Source organism: Salmo salar, chromosome ssa19, assembly GCF_905237065.1.
Source record: "Salmo salar chromosome ssa19, Ssal_v3.1, whole genome shotgun sequence".
NCBI lineage: Eukaryota > Metazoa > Chordata > Actinopteri > Salmoniformes > Salmonidae > Salmo > Salmo salar.
The window spans coordinates 71,357,157-71,368,594 of NC_059460.1; the positions used below are offsets into that span (position 1 = coordinate 71,357,157).

Sequence of the window (11,438 nt, forward strand, 5' to 3'; positions counted from 1 at the left end):
CATACTATAGCCTACTTGTCAACAGTATGTTTATGTTATACTCTTTATTTTTTTTATTGACCATATTAAATTAGCATTGTAATTGTGCACACATTGATGACAGACATGCGCCTACCCCAATGCTCTGTTGCTGATGACTGGGGATGAATGCAGGAGCAGATTTCAGGAGCAGGACAAGACACCCTCTTTTTGACTGATGACTGATCAAAGGGCATGTATGTGATTGGCTATTCTGGCTTACATGATCATGATGGTCATAATGCTTCTTGGCAGTGTCATAACATTTATTTTCTACAAGTTCTTTAAAATCTGATAAAAAAAACATGACTGTAAAGATTTCATTACAACAACAACAAAGGATTTAAGAAACAAACATTCAAACGAAAGGAAACGTCTCGGTAGGGGAAAAATTATTTGAATAAATGTGGGTTTTGACACTCTTATGTAGGTGTCATAACCAGCCATAACATAATGCTATACCTATGTCACAACTGGTGTAAATATATGAGTCATGACAGTGTTATGACCATATTATGACAGGTTATGACAAGTTTTCAGCTGTTATGACATATTATGACATGGTTATGACCGTGTCATAACGTGTTTTGGCACTGGGTGTCAAGTAAAGTGTTACTATAAATTAGGCCCTAATCTATGGATTTCACATGACTGGGCAGGGGCGCAGCCATGGGTGGGCCTGGGAGGACATAGGTCCACCCACTTATGAGCCAGGCCCAGCCAATCAGAATGAGTTTTTCCCCACAAAAGGGCTTTATTACAAACAGAAATACACCTCCGCAGCCTTGCCCCCCCCCCGCCGATCCCGCAGGTGAAGAAGCCGGATGTGGAGGTCCTGGGCTGGCGTGGTTGCACATGGTCTGCAGTTGTGAGGCCAGTTGGACGTACTGCCAAATTCTCTAAAACAACGTTGATAGAAAAATGAACATTCAATTAATTCAGCCCTGGTGGACATTCCTGCAGTCAGCATGCCAATTGCACGCTCCCTCAAATCTTCAGACATTTGTGGCATTGTGGTGTGTGACAAAACTGCACATTTTAGTGGCCTTTTCTTGTCCCCAGCACAAGGTGCACCTGTGTAATGATCATGTTGTTTAATCAACTTCTTGATATGCCATACCTGTCAGGTGAATGGGTTATCTTGACCAAGAATAAAATGCTCACTAACAGGGACGTAAAGAAAATTTTACATTTGAGAGAAATAAGACTTTTGTGCGTATGGAACATTTCTGGGATCTTTTATTTTAGCTCATGAAACATGGGACCAACACTTTATATGTTGAGTTTATATTTTTGTTCAGTGTATATATGTACTAAACGACTCCAGCGTGTCAGCCCCTGAAGGTATCATGCTGCTATTCAATAGTCTTTGAGGACATAATTATTGACATGCTTTTTAGAGCAGGCTAAGAATGGCCCCTTTAAACTACAGCTGGCTGAAACAAAATTAATGAATGGCACAAATTGTGGGTTGCTGGAACTGGTACCGTTGATTACTTTTAACCTAGAGTACATGGATTTGTATGTTGTTGTTTTTTTCATAGTTCAGATACATCTATTTCAGTCTAAAATAGTTTACCACTCAGAATAAACATCTGCACATGGCTTTGCACGCAAGCTATTGTATTTAGCATTAACAATTGAATACCATTCAACTTTGTATTTTAAGATTCATTTGAATTAAAAAGCAGTCCTAAATGGAGGAGAGACATGATTGTGATTGTGGTGGTACATGGAGGATGCTACAGATGTAGGATTTTAATTTGATCACTTTGTTGCAGGAGAACTTTATATTTTAGGTTTAAAAAGGTTTGTAATTTTCACTTCGAAATATAAGACTTGATTTTCCCTTACGAAAAATGTGTCAACCCCTACAAAAATGTCCAATATTTAATATCCACATAATTAAAATCCAACATTTCCTGATGCTGCAGGATTATTTTCATGCAGTAGCAAACAGGCTCAAATTAAGATCATATATCTGTAGAAACACAGCCTGAAGGCCTGTACTGCAGATGACCTGGTTCTGCTCGCACGCAACCAACAACAACACAACAACTGTTTGGTGTTTGGTGCTACACTGCCCTGCCTGGGATAACATCCAAGCCTATCTGGGCTAAATATAGGGGGACAACTCAGATCAGGATTTCATTGAAATACAGTTGTGATAAGAAAGCCATCTAAGTATATCACCCAAAATAAAACAGAGTACAACTGGTGAGATTGGATGCCAGTACTGTACAATAATGATACATTGCATTAGAGTAGAGTAGGCCTAACTATAGTGCAATATTGACCTATGTAATTACAAACTTTATTAACAGATGAGCATGAAGCATACATACACTACTGGTGGAGAGAATACTGCTCATTATGTGTCCTAGTAATAAAAAATGAAAACAACAAGCCATCTCTCATAGTCTGTATACTAATATTTACTCCATTCGTTACAATGATCTTCTAGGAAATACCAGAGCCATACATATATAGGATCTTCATTTGACCACTCTTTAGTTGCTGAGAATGTTTGTACACCACAGGAAATGGATACGAGCTTGGTGATTTACATGAGTTCACTGAAAACCCCCACTAACACACGATTATATTAACAGTATTCCACTTTTCATGTAGCCTACTTTTGGCCAGCTAATAGCCTAACCACCGATCAAGCAACATTATGGACTAAATGTTCAAATTCTGTTGATGCATTTTGCTGTGACAGTATAGGTCAAATGAGGATCCTACATCTGTATAGCCATCCATATATAGCTCTGGGAAATACTATCTATGGGTAGGAACAAAATGCATAAACACAAATGGCAGAGCAACCTCAAGAAGGATTGTATATACCAATGATCACACTGTCATGGCTACAGAACTGAACATGACAGGCAATAAGATTATTTTAACAAATATATATATTTGCTCATTTTTACTTACTCTGCATTGTTGGGAAAGGGCTCGTAAGTAAGCGTTTCATGGTAAAGTCTACACCTGTTCTATTCGGTGGATTTGACAAATACAATTTGATTTGATGACTGCAGCAATCTACCTGACTTCACTGAAACACTACCTTATCCTGCCATTGACTTGTATCATGACCACAATGACTATTTGATCATGCTTCCATACAGTATTTCCCAGATACAATCTCATACTTTCTGTTAATCAAAAACTCCCTAAACTAGAGCATGGTGGATACATCTTGGTTATCATTGACAACAATATAATTATTAACAGTAATTGTTACCTCTATTTCAATAGCAAAATGGAATAATGGAGCTTCACTGGAATTATTCCATTCATTTAGCTTTGAATGTGTTTGTATCTTATTAGTATATTGAAATATAAAATATAAGGTTATTACAATGGATATGTATTCCTTAAAAAAAACATGAGATGTATTTTGAAAGTATATTTATTTGTATATATCTTCATATATAATCAGACACCCCATCCCCCACTTCCTACTGATCCCTGTTCTCACGGATCAAACAGCAGGAATCTCAAGTCCATCTCTGAGTCTCAAATATTTACATTATGATTTGTACAATAATGCAATTCAAATTCCAATATATAATTGAGTGGATGATCAATGCAAATATGAATAATCATATTGCTAATATTGACAAGGAGTTTCTGATTGAAAGATTGATGTCTGAAATCTAAAGATTATGATATGGGTTGATGCAGTCAAATGTTCTTACTGTGTGGTTAATCAATGCTAATATGGATAATGCTATTGATAATATGAATTAGCCTATCAAAGTGGTATTAATAAGATCCACGCCATTGCTTCTACAACCTTTGAGGTAACCTATTGTATGTGTCAAGTATTTCAGTGAGGCTCTGATGCTACAAGGTTAGGGGATAGAAGCCTATGGGTCTTTGTGTCTGTATAGGCTAGGAAGGAGGAGGGGTCATATAGGCTACATACACCCCGTTGTTAAATTCGATATACCGAAATCCACAACGCTTATCGACTGTAATAAGGAGAATGCTATAAGCATTAATAACAGCACATTTACACAGCGACTGTTTGACATGTCCGTTGTTTTATCGTAGCCCATGTATCATACTACATCAGACAACAAACGAATTTGTTTACATGAGAGAGTTGTGTCTGGATGTTGCTAATTTACAGAAAATGTCCCCACATTTCGGCTGGAACATGCCGGGTAGATTGCTATTAAATTGAATATGAATATTCTCAGACTGATACCACCACTTTAAATAAAGTTTGATTTGTTTCGATTTTAACCTATTTACATGCCTATTAACACGCGTTTAGCCTACTACAAACTAATGTTATATGGAGCCTATTGTTACACAAATAGACCACAATCGGTAAAGTATTTCCATTTTGAAAGATACATATGCCCGCTTTGCGTGCCTGTATAACCCATAGTAACGGTTTCCTGAAATAATCAATAATTCATCAATATTCTATGCTAGATAAAATTTTATTCAAGTACAGCTAGAGGTTACTTCATTTAGAGACAGGCTACATTTAATGACCAATAGCCTGACAAACCACTTGGCTATGATTTAATTCAGCCCTTCATGGTATTGTGTTTATGTTTAACGAATAATTGTAAATTACTGAACTGGTATAGGCTACTATAGCTCCTTTTTGTGTCGCTCAGAAAACGCAGCGACCAATTTCAGCTGCACATGACTAGTTATACACAACCTAAACCAATGTTTTTCAAGTAATATTTTCGAGTATTTTGTAAACCATCCCGTCAAATTTGAGAAGAATGACGTGTGAGTCAGGGTAATGCCACAATGCAAAGCACCACTTTCCATGACGGCCCATTTCATATCTAGTCTAGGCTACACAAACAATGACCCTTAGCAAATAGTTAAACCGAGCACTACAACCTCACACCGACTTGACCATGGCTATTCTGCACAACACCATCCAATGTAAAATTGAACGAAATGTAAAAAGAAAAAAAATACCTAAAAGTCGAAATTCTGTCTTACTTGAGAGGCCGTGCTTTAGCGGTATCACCATCCTCCGATTAATAGCCAGATCAGTCTGCAGACATTTCTCTACACCGACTGTTGTACTTGGGCAAGGTTTCAAACTTTACAAGTCCCACCTCTGGCCTAACTGATGGTGGAATTTGCATCTGCAGGGAGTAGTCATTTTAGGGAGTAGTCCCCCCCTCCCCTCTAAGTATTGTTTTCTCTGTTTTTACCCTTTCCATTGTGTTGACCCTCCGTTCGGCCATTGGTTAATAAATGTTTGTCTGTTTTGAAGTGCAGGACAATAAGGGATGGCCTGTGACCCCGCAGAGCCCAGACTTCGCGCTGGCTCATTGTGACGCGCTGGGAAAGGGGCTTTGGGAGGGGGACCCCGGGCACTGACCCGCGCACATCCCGTAGCCTCGCCATTCAATGCTCGCACTGCTGCATGTCGCCCGCAGCTTCCATTGTTTCAGGGGGAACAATAGTTTTTTTCTACGCCCTCACAGATAAAATAGGCGGCTTTAAAATGTCTCTCTGAAGTGGCAGCTATCCAGATATGTAGCCTGATGTAGCTTGGCCTGAATGGCTTTGTCCATTTAGCTTTAACCTGTGCTGCTACAGTAATGCGTTTTCACATATTGATTCATCCATACTAAAACTGTAGAAACAAATCCATTATATTCCATGCCTTCCAGATATGGTATTAATATTTGCAGCGGCATGCATTATCCGCCAATGTGGCATCATCAAACGAGAATTGAATTCTCACAGCAATCGTGTGTTTAAAGGCCCGTTGTAATATAATGTAGTAGTAGCCTATAGTACAATTCTATAGAGGGCAGGCTGGGAGGTAAAGGTCCTATGGATGGAGAGGAGAAGGCCTGCAGCCTCAAGAGAACAGAGGGAAAGCAGAGGGAGAAGAAGCAGAGAAATAGAGGGGGTGTTTTGTTCTTAAAGGCTGGTGCATTTTGAACATGCGGCAGCTTCTGTATTCAGAGCAAGTGGAGGACACACATGCTATAGCGACATATCAGATGTTCAAATCAAGTACACTGAAATATATTTGTATGTAACACTTTGCTTTTCTGTGTGTGTGTGTGTGTGTGTGTGTGTGTGTGTGTGTGTGTGTGTGTGTGTGTGTGTGTGTGTGTGTGTGTGTGTGTGTGTGTGTGTACGCGGGTCATTTCATTGAGCCTATAGGGCTTTAGTGAGTTTAGACAGGCTAGAGTGACATCATCTTTCCATGGGGCCCAGTGTGGGGATCCATACTGTGTTGGGTTTCGATTGGATATTTTGCCCCTGCGTCGACCTCCACAGGAACTGAAGGGAATACAAACCAGTAGCACAGAACACATGGGTGGCACTTACTTCAATTAATTATTCATTCGATATTGAATAGCTCGCACTGTATAGGCCTAGTGGATTTTTCACACCCATTTCAAATTTGTTTAACCAAAATCGCAGGCCTATAGACCTAGAAGTAGGCTAGCTACTATCCATAATGTGACTGATATTAATGTCTCTGCGTTTTTCATATCAAGTCAGACATTGACTGATGACGCGTTTGGAGAATTATAGTCGCCTTTGTACCCTCACGTTTTACTGGCCGTGGGTCTACAATATTTGACATTTTCAAAAACCTGGTGTGCTATGAAGCAGAAATAGCCTTTTGCCATATTTGATGGTACTGTAAGTGCTGAATCCACCTTATCTCATCGACCTAATTAGGAAAGCTGCCGCAGCTTGCCTAACTCTACACTGGAGAGTTACATGCGCCAAAATATCCATGACATCTGCGCTTGTAACATGGTGCTAAGCATGGCTTATCCAGAGAAAATGCAAGCCTATGCAACATTATAGTGTTTCAGAAATATATGAAGAATGGTATGCATGTAAATAAATGCACTTGCGTGAATAAGGCCCCTCTTTATTTACAATAGGTTACCTACATTTATTTACAATAGGCTACCTACCTTTATTTAAAATAGGCTAACTGCCTTTATTTAAAATAGGCTACCTAGAAGACCTTCGTGCATAGGTTAAGTGCATAACGATACACTGGGTCGAGGGGTATGCTTAAATATCTACAATCGTTAGAAGTTGTAAATATGAATTTGTACTTATTTTAAGGTCGTGAAATAAAATTACATTTATATATGGCCCATGAATCACGTGCGGTCTGAGGGCTCACCATCTCACAGGATCAAATGCAGTGAGATTGAGCTGCGGTCCAGAGGCATAACTATAACGTACTAATGGTGCTCTCAGGACAAACGGTATTAAACATGACAAATTGCGCCCAGCACATGGAGACGACGATTCAATGCTGTACCGTTATTACACACACTGTCCTAATCTAGGTTCAGATTATAGTTGATTCCATATATCTAGTCCATTATGATTTAGTGCACTGCTAGGCTATATTTAACACCATGAAAGATACAAACACGACGAACAACATGGGCAGATGACAAACTTAACCAAATGGTGTTCATGTTATATTGAAATTTGATATTAAAAACAGTGCGTGCGTGTGTGTGTGCGAGAGAGTGAGAGAGAGAGAGAGAGAGAGAGAGAGAGAGAGAGAGAGAACGAGAGAGAGGGGGGAGAGGGAAAGAGAGATTTAACTCATTGTAATGCACAGAACGACCTGCCCTCTTGAAAAAAAGGAAAAAACGCAGCCATGCTTTGCAGAAGCTAGAGCATTGCTCATACTGGTATCCACTACTCGCCTGCCGGAGTCGTCCGATTGTTCATCGCTACACCGAAATAACCGGGAATACAAGTTGCTTTGCTAAGACCAAAAATAACTACACCATACAGTGACGTGAAAGACAACACAAACGAATGGATACACGAAAAGACTATAAGATGGACAATATGGCGTGCGAGAGATGGTGAGTATGGTCCATGTTTCGACTAGGTCCGTGTCTTATATCATACATTTGATGAAAATAAATGTGTTTTTTAAGTCTGGTCACTGTGTACCATAAAAACGGACCATGCACTAGGCCTGTGTGGGGTCGTGGTGCCGGCATGGTTCGCTCTAGGCATATGTGCTCAATGATAACGGACATTCCTTCCCACGTTGCACTTGCCATTGTTATTGCGGGCGTTCAGGAAAAAATACCTCAAGTAATCATGGATATGAATAAGGCTGACAAAGAGCCAGACAAATCTCTATACCGAAAACATTACTGTGCAAGTGGACACATATGAATACAGTTATATAATCGATAACAACGATGGCATGGATGCATGGTCATTATGCACTTGTTTATTTGTTCGTCGCGCAGCGCTTGAAGACAATAGGTCCGCGCACATTGGGTCAACTGCGTTGCGTTCTCAATGGTTATCGGATGCGAAGACTGTCATACGGTTTTGTCATACACTCCAAATATCGGTTCATAAAGGACGGCATCATTTAGATATTTCATATGATAGAGGGGATTTTCCCCCCATCTAAAATGGCGTTTCCCTTTGTTTCTTCATTGAATGGGTGATGCAGTTCAATAATCATATTCGGTAACCTTCAGGATCCACACTGCATCCTAGTGTATGTTTATGAATGAATATAATCTGTGTAAAGGCAGAAATAGCCCCCAAAGTCTAGTGGATCGCTTAGAATCACTGTTGTAGCAGTAGCCTACTTGCTGTAGTAGATACTCGTAATATTAGTGGCGGAGGTAATAACAGTATAGTAGCAATGACTCAATAATTGATTATTGAAATGTCAGTATACTTTGCACTGGTTCATGAGGTAGATTAATGGACATAAAGACTGAATTCAACACAACCAGAGATTACATCCAATAGCCTATTGGCATGCAGTTTCAAACGCGTTTATAATGCGCTATAAACACTATGCCTTTGATATGCTATGCACATGGCTAGGCCTGCTGTGCACAATTAATTGAATTAATGCACACATTATCTTGCTTTCAAGGGAAAATGTAAAATAGTTTGCAAGGTGCATGCACCTGTTTCAAAACCACCAACAGTAGATAGGCTCCAGCATTGGACTTAAACAAATTATTTAACGAAATTGTTGTAAATGGCTGACAGATATTAAACAATTCGGCAAATGTAAAAAAAGAAAAGAAAATACCTCTCGCTCTCTGCTTAACTCGGAAGCGGAATGTGTGCGTGTGTTTTCGTATGCGTGTGTGTGCGTGTGTTTTCGTATGCGTGTGTGTACGTGTGTTTGTGTGTGTGTGTTCATTTTTAGAATAGTATAACAACATTGTATTAGTGTTAAACTTTTAATTTAGGCTAAATCAATAACTAATGTTGTGATATTATCAAACTACTCATCCAGATCACTGTGCACTGAAATACCAAAACAATATTTAAAATCCTCTATTTCCATTATGTCCATCACCATTACATCTTAACGAGGTGCGTCGGGTAGCCTAATTGCAACAGCTAAGAAACAGGGAGATTATAGGTTTAAACTGGGATTGAAGTGCTTTTTCCTTAGTTTCAAGGGCACAGGAAGCTGATCGGGGACGTTGGCTATAGAGAGAGAGAGGGAAAGAGAGAGAAAGAGAGAGAGAACATCTGTTTGCCCAGTGACGTCACCGCCCCCATGCAATCCTCTTGCGCTGAAGGCAGATGCCTTATTTGTTTGGCTAGAGCGCCATTAATCCTAAAGTTATCCAGCGAGTGGAAAAGACCGGGCGGAGGGAGATCAGTCACATTTAGCGGTGTTGGAAACGGGACATGTACAGCTCAGCTCAGCTCGTCCTCGGTCCCAGATGGATTTGTGATGAGAGGAGCCTATATACCTTTGCCTTCGGTGGTTCCACGGTGCGTTGATGGAATATAGTATGCGGGAGGGAAGCAAGCTTTTCAATTGCCCCACTCGCGCTTTGCGGCATCTCTCTTTTTTTTAACTTGACCTGCGAGTAGACTTGTGCGGTGCTATGCGTTCTCTTGTAAAGAGCCATCCAATTTTTCTACGCAGACAGCGACTTGTATGGATCTCTGTAAGATTATTTTCAAAAATAAGATGATTGCAGTATTGACTTTCTAAGAAGGTTTGTGACGCATTTTGTGTTTTCTTCTTTGTTTTGGTAGATATTTGATGGAGGAATACGACGAGGTTGAAGTCTACACCTGTCCGAAGCTTTTTTGACGAGACGATCAAACGGCCCGTCTCTCTTTTTTTGCCTCCCGAGATGAATTCGGACTAACCATCATTTTGAAACTCGCCACCAAAAAACAGCGCTAGTGACGACTTTAACCCATTACGCACCAAGTTCAATGGCCGCGGGCCTTCAATATGCTTAGCCTATTGCAAACATTTTTCAAATTTTGCCAAATTACATTCAGTTTTCACGGTGGGGTAATGTATATACATTTATCAGCAACTATGTCTACCATTACAGAATGATTGGCTGTTTTGGGAGTCCAACTTCAAAGAACAATGACATCGACATTGACAAGATGTATATCCACATAACTATTCGCACTGAAGGTCTGAAGGAACGGCTGGGTACATTGAACAAGGAATAGTATGGGTCAAAGTGGTCAACTCCGATTTCAATGGCAAAATGTAGCTCACAAACACACGCACGCACACACGCACACACGCACGCACGCACACACACACACACACACACACACACACACACACACACAGAGAGAGAGAGAGAGATCTGAGGTTTTCTGGTTCTGTCTTTCCGTGTTCACAGCGGACCTTGATTTAATGTCTTACAATTAAGGCACGCGGTGAATGCCAAGAGCGGAGCCTGCTATCGTCGGCGCAAGAGCGCACACCTTTCACTAAAACAACACGCTAAAGGGATAACGGAAAAGCTTTGTGTGTCTGCAATTGTTTTCTGTAAATTGTCCTCTATTTTTTATTGTTTTCTTTTTTCAGAATAAAAAAATTGTACCCAATATTACCAGCTCATGTCTTACTTTTTTGAGAACGGATGTCATTTCAAAGGCATGTACACGGTCGATATGCAACATGATAAGCTTAAACACATCCATCTTAAACATATGCAGCTTAAAATAGGTGGGATGATGTGAATGTGCGCTGTGGTCGAGTGTCTATGAATGATGACCTTTGGATCACGCAGAGGCCTTGCTTATTCTGAAGGCGCTGTCCACCTCTACTGGTGCTGAAACCAGCTAGCCACCGAGACGAGCAGCCCTTTGTTTTAGTAGGCCTGTACTACGGAAACGCTTCAGAAGACTATTATACACGAAATATACAGTAAGCTCAAACAAATGCAATTCATTCTACTGAATACACAAAAGTAGGGCACAACCGGATTTATTTACACAAAAGCACTATATGCACGCGTCAGCACTCACAAACAGGCGCAGAAACACACACGCCACAAGCATGCACGTAGGGCATGTATAGCCACAGTTATACATTGCATCGTGTCTAATTCTGAGGTTTACGTGTAAGCTTAATGATATAAGCC

The 11,438-nt window shown here is 40.2% G+C and overlaps 1 long non-coding RNA gene across 1 annotated transcript; it reads left to right on the forward strand.

The window, feature by feature from the left end:
• Positions 1-7,599: 7,599 nt before the first annotated feature.
• Positions 7,600-10,899, forward strand: LOC106579537 (uncharacterized). The gene is made up of 2 exons (XR_001322675.2): positions 7,600-7,892; positions 10,075-10,899. It is a non-coding gene; the product is annotated as an uncharacterized lncRNA (long non-coding RNA).
• Positions 10,900-11,438: the final 539 nt, after the last annotated feature.